We start from the raw sequence: 12,210 nt of genomic DNA, 5'->3' as shown, positions 1-12,210 counted from the left end.
GCAATTGGAAGCCATCCAATTCCCAATTGCCAGCATACCCTGATTGAGATCATCGGCTTTTTTGTGGCCATCCTTCTTAATGGCAAGGACCAACTGAGTGTCATCCGCATAGGAAGTGAGGCTCATCCCGTGTGCACGAATGGTATTGGCAAGGTCCGACACATAGATATTAAATAGTGTCGGACTAAGGGATGAGCTTTGAGGAACTCCACATGGCAGAGACAGAGTGGAGGAGTGGAAAGAACCCATTGTAACCACCTGAGTCCTATTGGCCAAAAAGGAGGCCAGCAGTTTCCTGGCATTGTGTCGGACACCAATGTTTTCGACACGGTTGATCAAAGTAACATGGTCGACCGTGTCGAAAGCCGCCGACAGGTCGAGCAGTATTAAAACTGCAGTCCCCCCGGCATCCCGGATGGATCTAAAATCATCCGCGGCTTTAATCAGAGCCGTCTCCGTCCCATGATATTGGCGAAAGCCAAACTGGGAGTCGTCAAGGAGATGATGTTCCTCTATAAAGGCCGAAAGTTGTGAATTAAGTGCCTTTTCGGCTATTTTTGCCAAGATTGGAAGGTTGGCGATAGGTCGATAGCTCTTTAATTCTCCCATGTCAAGATGAGGTTTCTTTAACAGAGGTTTGATAAGGGTTTGTTTTAAAATGGCTGGGTAAATAGCTGAGGAGAACATGGAGTTGCAGATAGAAGTGATGACAGGGAGCGCCACTTCGATGACAGGAAGTAATACTTTGAGAGGACATGGATCAAGAGCAGAGCCCGATTTTATGGTTGAAATAATGTCCGTGACCTGAGAACTGGAGATATCATTGAACTGAGAAAGGGTGGGTCCAGTCTGAAAGATTATCGGCGAATTAGAGGGGGGGTTAGTGTTGTTTGCAAAGGCGGAATAGATATCATTAACCTTGCCATAAAAGAAATTAGCCAAGGCGTCGCATAGCGACTGAGACGGTGGGGGGGTTACGTTGAAGGATTGACCGGCTAGCTGCCTGGTGGTTTCGTACAGTGCCTTATTGGAGTTTTTGGCTGATTCACCTGCCTCTGAACCTGCCCCGCACCCACCAAGACAAACACCAGCAGCAACCACCTCAAGTGCATCCTGATCAACACCCGCTCTGTCCACAGACACGCCGTGGAACTCTGGAACCTCCTCGATGCTACATCACCGGACGTCGCCTTCCTCACGGAAACCTGGATGAACGCCTCCTCTGCACCCGACATCGCCATCGCCATCCCGGACGGGTACAAGATCATCAGGAGGGACCGCATCAACCAGACCGGAGGTGGCATCGCCATCGTCCACAGGAACACCATCCGCATCACGACCGACGCCAACGACTCCTTCGCCGCAGCCGAACATCTCCACTTCCAGATTCACACCGACCCTAAGACGACCCTCAGAGGCACCCTCGTCTACAGACCCCCGGGACCACGCACACAATTCAGCGAAGACATCACAGACTTCATCAGCCCGCACACCCTCCCCTCCACTGACTACATCCTCCTCGGGAACCTCAACTTCCACCTGCAGAACAACAAGGACCGCAACACCACCGCCCTGCTGGAAAACCTCGCCAACCTCGGACTCAAGCAACTGGTCAACACCCCCACCCACTACGCCGGCCACACGCTTGATCCCGTCTTCTCTCCCAGCAAGTACATCACCTTCAGCCACGCCACCGGACTCCACTGGACCGACCACAGCTGCGTCCACTTCAGCTTCAAAAGATCCACGACCCACCGCCACCCGCAACAGGTACCTCACAGGAATTGGAGCAAGATCACCGCAGACCAGCTCAGCACCTCCCTCAGCCAGAGTCCACCCGCCAACACAACGGCCCCAACGAAGCAGCCCGCAACTTCACACAGTGGCTGACAGCCTGCGCCGACGACCTCGCACCACTAAAGAACCCTCCCAGCAGACCCAGAAGCAAGAAGGCATCCTGGTTCACCGACGACCTCAAGGACTCCAAGAAGACCTGCCGCACCCTCGAGAAAGCCTGGCTCCTCGACCGGACCACCGACAACATGACAAACACGCTACCCGCAAGCACCACCAGCTCATCCGCACCACCAAGAAGAAATCCCTGAAGGAACGACTGGACAACAACGCCCACGACAGCAAAGAGCTCTTCACTATCGTCAAGGAGTTCTCCAACCCCAGCACCGGCACCAACGACATCACTCCATCACAAGACCTCTGCGACTCCCTCGCCTCGTTCTTCCACCGCAAGATCGCCGACATCCACAACAGCTTCGGCGCCTCACCCACGCACCCAACCGTCGTACCAACGCCCCCCACCGCACCCCCCACCGCCCCCCACCGCCACCCTTCGCACCTGGACCACGGTGACCACCGAAGACACAGCCCGCACGATTAACACCATCCACTCCGGATCACCGACCGACCCCTGCCCACACCACGTTTTCAACAAGGCCGACTCCACCATCGCACCCCAACTCCGGAACATCATCAACGCCTCCTTCAACACCGCCACCTTCCCGGAGAGCTGGAAGCACGCCGAGATCAGCGCCCTCCTGAAGAAACCTACAGCGGACCCCACCGATCTCAAAAACTTCCGCCCCATCTCGCTCCTCCCTTTTCCTGCTAAAGTCATCGAGAATATCGTCAACAGACAGCTGACCGCCTTCCTCGAGATGAACGGATCCCTCGACCCCTCGCAGTCCGGCTTCAGAGCCAACCACAGCACCGAGACCGCCCTCATCGCAGCCACCGACGACATCCGGACCCTGCTCGACAAGGGGGAAACAGTGGCCCTCATCCTCCTGGACCTCTCTGCTGCGTTCGACACGGTCTGCCACCGCACCCTAGTCCAGCGCCTCAGCAACATCGGTATCCAAGAGAAGGCACTGGAGTGGATCATCTCGTTCCTCGCCGGAAGAACACAAAGAGTCCGCCTCCCCCCGTTTCGCTCCGAGGCCACCGAAGTCATCTGCGGCGTCCCGCAAGGATCTTCACTCAGCCCCACCCTCTTCAACATCTACATGAAACCTCTCGCAGCCATCGCACGCCAGCACAACCTCAACATCATCTCTTACGCCGACGACACCCAGCTGATCCTCTCCCTCACCAGAGACCCCGACACCGCCAGAACCTGCCTACACAAAGGGATGAAAAACGTCGCCGAGTGGATGAAGGACAGCCGCCTGAAACTGAACTCGGACAAGACGGAAGTCCTCATCCTGGGATCTTCGCCCTCCGCCTGGGACGACTCCTGGTGGCCCCAGCCCTGGGCACCGCACCCAAGCCAACCGACCACGCACGCAACCTGGGCTTCATCCTGGACCCCTCCCTCTCGATGACCAGACAAGTCAACGCCGTCTCCTCATCGTGCTTCAACACCCTGCGTATGCTTCGCAAGATCTTCCGCTGGATCCCGACCGAGACCAGGAAGACTGTCACCCAGGCACTCGTCACCAGCCGACTGGACTACGGAAACGCCCTCTACGCCGGAACCACAGCCAAGCTACAGAAAAGACTCCAGCGCATCCAGAACGCCTCCGCCCGACTCATCCTGGATGTCCCCCGACGCAGCCACATCTCCAGCCACCTGAGGAACCTGCACTGGCTCCCCGCCGACAAGAGGATCACGTTCCGGCTCCTCCCCCACGCACACAAGTCTCTCCACGACCTGGGCCCCAAGTACCTCAACGACCGCCTGACCTTCTACACGCCCACCCGCCAGCTACGGTCCACCAGCCTCGCCCTCGCAGCCGTACCACGCATCCGAAGAGCCACCGCCGGAGGAAGATCCTTCTCTTACCTGGCTGCCAAGACTTGGAACTCCCTCCCCCTCCACCTTCGGCTGACCCAGGACCATCTCGCCTTCAGGAAACAACTCAAGACATGGCTGTTCGAGCAGTAGCATACCCCTCCCCCCAAGCACCTTGAGACCCTCCCGGGTGAGTAGTGCGCTATACAAATGGCATGATTGATTGATTGATTGTTGAAAAGACTACGAGAGACAAAGGTAAAGTCAATAGTGGAGCTTGCCTGAGTACTGTGGTATGTTGCTGATTGTGGTCGGTCTACTGTGAATCTTCCGTTGAGTGCCCTGAGGCCCAGCTCCTCTAATTAGGCCAGCAGGGTCCGTGTGATTTTTGTGCTTCTGCCTCCCGAGGTGCGATCTTGATGATTAAGTTCCCAGGCGAATTGATCCTCGTCGTATTTAGTATCCATGTCCGTGATAAAAAAAGAGTTAAACCTAGTATCCATGTCCGTGTAGTTGAGCATATTTAGATTAAAGTCCCCTGTGATGATTAGATTATTCGTGGACTCAGTTTTCACTAATTTCATGAGTTCTTCCTTCAGTTGTTGTGCTCCCTTCTTTTTATCCCTGGGGTGCAGGTAGAGGTTTATTAGAATGATGTCTTCTTTTGGGTCTTTTGCGCGAAGTGACAGTCGTAATGCGTGTATTGCATTTGGGGCAGCTATGTTATAGTCTAATTGGACTGCCTTTGATATCACTGAAAGCGCGCTATATGTGGCGAGGCCGCCTTTCTTGTGGCCAAACAGAGAGCTCTGAGTAGGCGGTAGGAAGTTCAAGGTATATCCAGACAGAGCTGGAGGCGAATCGGACCAGGTTTCTTGTAAGGAAATGATAGTAAATTTTTTCAGGTAGCTGTCTAGGTCAGTGTCTATGGGCCCGATTCACAGAACTAACTTAAGACAAAATCCTAAACTTACTACTTTTGGTATTCACAGAAGTTAGGATTTTGTCTTAAGTTTGTCTTAAGACAGACTTAAGACAAAATCCTAACTTAAGTCTGTCTTAAGTCTGTCTTAAGTCTGTCTTAAGTCTGTCTTAAGTCTGTCTTAAGACAGACTTAAGACAAAATCCTAACTTCTGTGAATATCAAAAGTAGTAAGTTTAGGATTTTGTCTTAAGTTAGTTCTGTGAATCGGCCCCTATGAACTTATCGCCTGTACCGTTGATATTCCATGAGCATATGCTTAGGATGCTGGTCGTGTTGGCTGTTTTTGTTTTTGTTTGTCATTGACTTATCTCTTTTGCATTTAAGGACTTTGCAAGCCAACTCCAGTTGGGTGAGGGCCTCGTGTCGTTGGCCGATGATCTGGTTTCAGCCTGGTCTAAGTTCTGTTGTCGCTCTGGGGTTTTGCTTCGTGCTCCTCTTAAGACAGTTCTTTTGAGAGACGGTTCCTTGTCCTGACTGTCATTTAGTAAGGGCTCGGGGTATCTAGTATGCGATAGAATTTGCAGTTTTATTCCCCAAGAGTCGAACTTTGCCTTTTCTATATTATTCTCTCTGGGAATTCACCTGTGGGCCAAGTTGTTTTTGTTGATTCAACGTATGGATGCCTCAGAGATTCAATAAATTCTACGTATTCCAAGTCTGCCGATGTAATTGTTTTGAGGCTTTCTATTGTTTTCAGTAGCCGCAGGATGTTTCCCCTGTTTAAAATGTCCATTGAGCCTCTTGAGTGATACTCAGGATGGAATATTATTGTCCTTGATGTACCATCTGATCTTCTCTCATTTGTATGAGTGTTGACGCAGGCGGGGGAGTGGGTTTCCCCTTGAGTGGGGAGTACCATAGGTGCTGCTGTTTTAAGTTGGTCGTTCATAGTGTTAACTTCCCGTGGATCTAGTCCCGGGGAGGTTGGCCTTGTCGTTACAGTCAACTCGGGGCTTACTGGGATGTGTTTTTCATCTCTATTCTCCGGCGGATTTTTAATGTGGTTTGCCTTAATATTTCGTGTTCGTTCTTGTTTATCTCTGTCAGTTGAATCTGAGGTTGTTTGTAAATTGTGCCTCTTGTCTGTGTTGGTATTTTTTTTCGCTTGGGGCGGGCTCGGCATGACTTTCAGACTTTTGGACGGGGTACTGTTGGAAAAACAACTTTGTGGAGCCGGGTCTGTCCGGGGTTTATTCACTTGACCGGTCTTTTCACTGGTGGTACTCTCGAAGATATGTACTTCGTTCTTCTTTTCCGTCCTTGCTTGTGGGAAGTTAGCTGCCGGATGATCACTGTTGCAGCCCTGGCACCATGCTAAGATCCCTGTCACTTTTCTTTGGTTTCTTCCCTTCCTTTTCTGTTTTCTTCCCACTTTTCCTAAAGGAGGGGGGCATAATGCTCCGTCTTTTTGGTTGGTTTTGCCTGGGTGCGCTGTGGCCGCAGTGGCATTTTGCCCTTGTTCGGGGTGTTGTGTGCTGATGAATGGTGTGTTCTTCTTAATTGATTTTTCCCTTGGCGGGAGTGAGTTAGTAGGTGTCTTTGGGGGCTCATGCTTTATGGACTGTGGAACATCTTGCTCAGATTATGTAGTTTCATGCGGTCTCTCCGGTTGATTGTAAGGATCGTTGTTTTTTACTGCCATCCTTATGTCAGATAGGAGGTTGTCCAGAACTGATGGTAACGTTACTAGTTTGTCCACTATAGTGATGCAAGAACAGTTTGGTGCTATCAGCTGCGTCTCTGCTTGCGCCCTTTTTATCAGTCCGTTCAGGTCTGCTAGCTTACCGTCTATATTGGAGAAGAATATTGCCAAAGAGTTGAGGACGGAGAGTTGCAAGTCCATCTTGTCAGATTGGTACTGAATAGCATTAACCGATAGTTGCATTGTCTGCAGGAGGGATGCCAGATGTCTACATTGTTCTTAGTTCTTTCTTTTCCCGGGCTGTCGCAAATGCTGCCTCTTTGCTTTTCTTGCTCTAGTTCCACTGGGTAAGATGCAGCCAGAACTTCCCATTCTTCCCGAGTCAGGTACGAGCTATCAGGGACATTTGGTCTGGGTGTTATAGGTCCTGTGCTGGGTGGTGTTTTGGGCGTGGCAGGATGAGCTGGTTGAGCCCCGTTGTTTGTGCCTGGTGGTGGTGGTACTTGCTCGCCGCCATCCTTTTTCGGCTCAATTTTATTTTGTTTCAAGTGTTCGTGATCAGCGATATGGGGTGAGTTTTGGCCGTTTTCCCATTACTCCTGTTTTGTTTTATCGGATGCTTGCCCGGTCTTGATGGGGTCCGCCCCGTCGCTCAATTCATACATATTAACGGGAACAGAAGTTGCTTGTTTCTCCGTTGGCATTTTCCTTGTTTATTTACAGAGTGTTGATTCCTTTTGTACCTCTCGGGCTTTGATCATTGAAAGTTTGTTTGTATCAGCCCCCAGAGGATCGTCCATGGACCCCCATTTTGTTGTACAGTCTGGAGTAATTTCTGGCGTCGTTTCTGGACCACCAAGAGCCTCGGTGGTTCCTGGTGATCCCTGGGTTCTCACCTGGAGTGCTTGGGGCTCGCCGTTAGCATCGTCGCTCCCTTTGTTTGTTTCTCTTAGTCTTGCAGGGCTTGTGAGGGTTGTACAGGGCCTCCCCATCAGACCTGTTGTTACGTGATTTGCAGTTGGGCTCTCCGTTGAGTCCCCCGTTAGGCCCTCCTTGTTTATGTCATTTAAGTTATCATGCACATCGCCCCTTGCAGTTACAGTTGCTTCTGGGACGCTCCCCTCATGTCTTGTTCCGTCCTCCGGATCCGATTGGCTCGCCTGGGTTCCTGGGCTTTCTTCGACGGTCAGCAATGATGCCCGCTCTCGGGGATTGGCCTGACCCCTTTCCTCTGACCCCACTCGGTCTGATCCCTTCTCCGTGGGGATTACTCTGTGTGTTTTGGTGGGGTTGAGCGGCGTCGGAAGGTTGGTTTTGTTGGCGTTGTTTAGATAGAGAAGCGTGCTAGGGTCTTTGATGAATGCAAATTTTGTGTAAATTTTTGGTTGAACACAGAATTTATTGATGGATTGATTTCGTGGGTGCTCTTGTGCTTCCGAGCCTCCTGGTCCCACAGGGCTGGAGAGCAGGGCGAGCAAAGGGGAGAACTGTGGGGGTTCTTCCTCTCCTATCTTTCCCCTGCCCCCTTCGCCCCCCTTATCTTCCTCACTCGTATCCATCAGGTCCTTCTTAACCTTCTTTTTTGATTGCCTTCCCCTGTTCGTGGGATTTGGGGGAGCAGCACTGTCCGTGTTGTCCCTTTGCCTCCCTGACCTCATTATGTTGTATCTTTATTTCCTTATCCTTGAGACCGCAGGCCGAGTCTCTTGTGACTCTTGTGTCTATTGAGCCTCTTTTATTATGCTACTTAATGTGCCAGTAGACAACCCGCTGCTCTCCTTCTTGCCGCCCCCCTTTTTTCTCTCCCTCTAAATTTAGATTTAGTGGAGGTTAGTTATAGATTTATGGTGGCAGCGAACGGGTAGTAGGAGGCTATGGGAAAGTCAGTTTCTCACCTCCTCAGTCAGGTGTGTGCAGTTCACTTGGTTGCAGTGCCTTCGGGCAGGGTCTCAAGCTCTCTGGTCTTCCACAACGCCGAATCTCTGGATCTCCGGAACTCCAGAGCAGGCACAAGTTCAGCCCCAGTCTGCTCCTGCTCCCACCCGGCAAGAACAGCAGCTCAGCTTGTCTCGGCTTGTCTCAATGCCGCATTGGCCGCCTCCCACTTCCACTTTTTACCACGGCTTCACCGCTGCTCCTCTTACAGCTCTCTCTGCCTGTCGCCTCTTCTTGTCTTTCGCCCCGGAGGCCTCCCCGCACCACCACCGCCGAAGTCAGCACAGGCGGTGTTGGAATCGTGCAGGGACCCGGCGATCACCTGATAATCGCCGGGTGGGTGGAACGGGACGGGCTCAGGCAAGCTGGAGCAGCGTGAACGACCTGGAACCGCTTGAACCCGCGGGTCGCTGCACGCCCCTGACACCCCCTGCGAAGCTTGTTCCCAGGCAGGGAGAAGCGGGCGAGGCAGAGAGGCAGGCGGGTGTGCCGGACTTGGGGTAACGGTGATCGCGGTCCGTGGTCAGGGTCCAGGTCCAGGTTGGCTAACTGCAGCAGCAGAGAACCCTCTCCTGCTGGCGTGTGACGTCAGTGGGAGGGGCAATCGGTACTAAACTCCAGAAAAACAAGCTAATGGTATGGGGCAGGAAGACACTTTTAGGTTTCACCTGCACAGTGCTTGCACTATGCTTGTGAAATCTATTGTATTCAATATAAATCTTAAAAGTAGATTACATCCTGCCCCATTGCTTTTCATTGGTTTCTGTGCTTACCACCCACTTTCCCTCTGTTTCTATTGGCTGTCGTATACTATTTCCTCTTGTGCTGCATGTGTTTGCTCTTATCGAGTCCCGCGGCCCAAGTACTCCTTTTCATCCACTGAACTTCTTTGTGAGGCTGCTCTCTTGATGTCGACAAAAGGTCAGCATTTTAGTCTTCTTGCTGTCTAGTGTGCACCCCGACTGCACGACACTTCCTGTTTGTTCAGCCTCCTCTCCCCGTTTGTTCAGCCTCCTCTCCCCGTGGCTCCACTAGAGTAAAAGCCTCTGTGAAACGAGGAATTGCATGCTTCGATGGTACCACTTACCAGTCCCCTGGGGCAACACGCACTCACCAGTCCCCCACTGCGCCAAAGCAGGGACACACTCTAGTTCTCCCTTTTGTTTGTATATTGTGTGACTACATTGTGCAATTCCCTCTAGACAAGTCACCATTTGAGGTCTTGTGACCAACTTCCAATGCTGAGTTACATAATCTAGGTCTCTTATGATGATTTCCTAATGCCAATTTCAAGTTTTCTCAATTACTTCGGTAAACTCTTTTTCTTTCCTTGGATCACTTATGCGTTCTACTTTTTTAATACGACCACCGCGCATCTGGCGGTTGCTTGGGACCAACAGGACTAGTCCTCTCTCTACTTCCAGTCCTTGTAAACGCACAAACTCTACTGCTAGTTCACTGCCAGCCTGGTTCAGCACACCACACTGCCACTACGGTACAACAGTCCGACCATGCTTACATGCATCGGTAGACTAAGATTCATTACATTTGGAAACACAATAGCCTCTTAATGTTTTTTTTGTTTAGAAATCTGCAAATTTGTATTCCTGCCATGGTCTGGAATTAAGTGGTTTATCAGACGCTTCTGGTGCCAACATTTTCATCTGGCTGTGATTGTTGCCGTAAACACCTCCCAAAGTATTCAGGTTAACTATTGGGTTTTCACTTTAAATGCAGCAATACAGCAGGCAAATTCTATCTGACCATGTACTTTCTTCCCCACACTTCATAAGAGTGCATATGTTTCTAGTTTGTCGTCTTATTGGACAGCATTGCCACGTTTATCTATTTATTGCGCATTTATGTAGCACAAACTCTACACAAAGGGATTGAAGTGCTTTACATGAGCACCACTTACATTACAAAGGGACACTTAGCGAGCACTCAATAAGCGGGCATCTGCAGCCGTCTTCACGGCGTGTTAACTCTTCACCCCCACCCGCCGCTATTGTTTTTAATGAACCCCTTAGAATCCCCTGCCTGACTTTTAACCTACAATGTCCTCCACCCTGCTCTTTGTTGGTTTATCCACCCCCCTTTCCTCAGCCACCTCCCATGTATGATGGAATGATAGTAACCAATGTTACAAATGATTCAACTCGCAAACCGAGACAAACCAACTTCACAGGACTCTGGGCAGCACCATTTTACTTGTCACACCATACTCATATTAAATACCATCGGGAACTAACAACCAATAACTATCCAATGCTATTTATTGTCGCATGTTTGGGTGTACTTGTGATTTCAAACCACAGCTCCTTTCATTCTTTTTGTTAACTCCTTTTATTCCTTTTGCTATTCAATCAGACCTTTCTCTGCATGCATTTGCATGCATTTTGTCACCATCAGATCTTGCCTGTATACAAGCATTCTTGCCTGAGTGTATGTTTGACATTTGAGGCACGTCTTGCAGGTGGTTTATACATTTCAGTTAACTACCTTTATGCTCTTAAAATGCATACATTTTGCCTGTCAAAAAAAAGTTAAATATAACTGATGACAAGTAACTTTGTTGAAGTTATAAAAATATGAGTTGCACATGCCCATAGGGCAGAAGCAAATTCCCATTTGAAAGACTTCTATCCCTGGATTTTTCCTTACTGATATGGTTGGATTCACATTTTTTCAACTCTCCACTTTCAAGCTACCGCTGAGCAATTGGCACATGCATGCTCATCGAGTCAGACTATACATGTAAGTGTCAGATTTTGAACAGTGGAAACGGGAAAGGCGCAGTTTTGATGTCTGCAGAGTAAGGGTAAAATGAAGGCCATTTGAGAATAGTGACTTTCATGTCCCCAACTTTGATGTTCTAGGGTCTGCTGATGCTACAGATCTTAAGCTGCCCACTCGTTTGTTTTTCTTCTGTATGCTTGGTGTTGCTCGTAAAACCACTTAAAAATGGATATTGGGCCACTTTTGTGTGCAACATAGTCAAATTTTTAACATGACACTTATATTGTCCCTATAATAGTGGAATATCTCATTCAATGTCAGCACCCTCGGGGAATAGAATCCAAGAACAACCTCCGCTATGAAGCAATCTCCGCAACATTGTATTTATTGCATTTATAGATTAAAACCGGTCATCTATATTGCAGCTCGTTTCGAGGGGTGCAAGCACGTTGTGCTTGTATATATTGGTGGTGGTGTAGTTAAATAGTATTTAGACTCATTGCTGTGCACATATGCCTCCATGCTCTAGTGGTGATACATATAATGAAGGTTGGTAGTGGTGTTAGTTGTCAACAAATAGGTGTGTCTTGAATAGCCCATGCAGGTTTGCTCATACTTTACTCTGGTTTTTAAACACAACATATTGATGTTTGTAAATGTTTTAAATAGCAATATCTTCGTAGCCCTATTTTGTGTGAGACATTTGACACACTGCAAGATAGTAGAACAACTATGTATGCCACTCCATTCGCAAAGGTAGGTGGTTGTGCTTAGGACTGTGATTGGTAGAATTACATTCTGTGAAGCCCTGCAGTAATATGACCTTCTTTGGTAGTCTATTAAATGCTAAATAAGTTGTCCTTGATAAACATGGGCAGCAGAGAGCTCAGCTTGGGAGTAGAGTTTGTTTTGCTGTGGAGATCTTTTCCTTTTAAGTTTATAGAGGTCAGTACCAACATTGGCTGAGAGCCATGGGTGGTTCTCCGGGGTTAATTAACTTAAAAACATGTTACAGAGCTGCTATGAAACATGTTTTCTATTGAACTCATTTTTGGGGTGCTTTTATATAGTGCAAACATCACCCCGAAGGCACAGGAGCGCTTTATATTCCCACCAGTTACTGCACAATACATTGACTTTCTCAATAAACAAGTCACAACA

The 12,210-nt window shown here is 49.4% G+C and overlaps 1 protein-coding gene across 1 annotated transcript in view; it reads left to right on the top strand.

Moving 5' to 3' along the window:
• CGAS (cyclic GMP-AMP synthase) overlaps positions 1–12,210 on the top strand; it is a 366,766-nt gene that overhangs the window by 190,279 nt on the left and 164,277 nt on the right. The window lies entirely within an intron of this gene.

This window comes from Lissotriton helveticus, chromosome 6 (genome assembly GCF_964261635.1).
Source record: "Lissotriton helveticus chromosome 6, aLisHel1.1, whole genome shotgun sequence".
Taxonomy (NCBI): domain Eukaryota; kingdom Metazoa; phylum Chordata; class Amphibia; order Caudata; family Salamandridae; genus Lissotriton; species Lissotriton helveticus.
The sequence above is the reverse complement of the archived record's forward strand: the minus strand, read 5'-3'. Positions and strand labels throughout refer to the sequence as shown.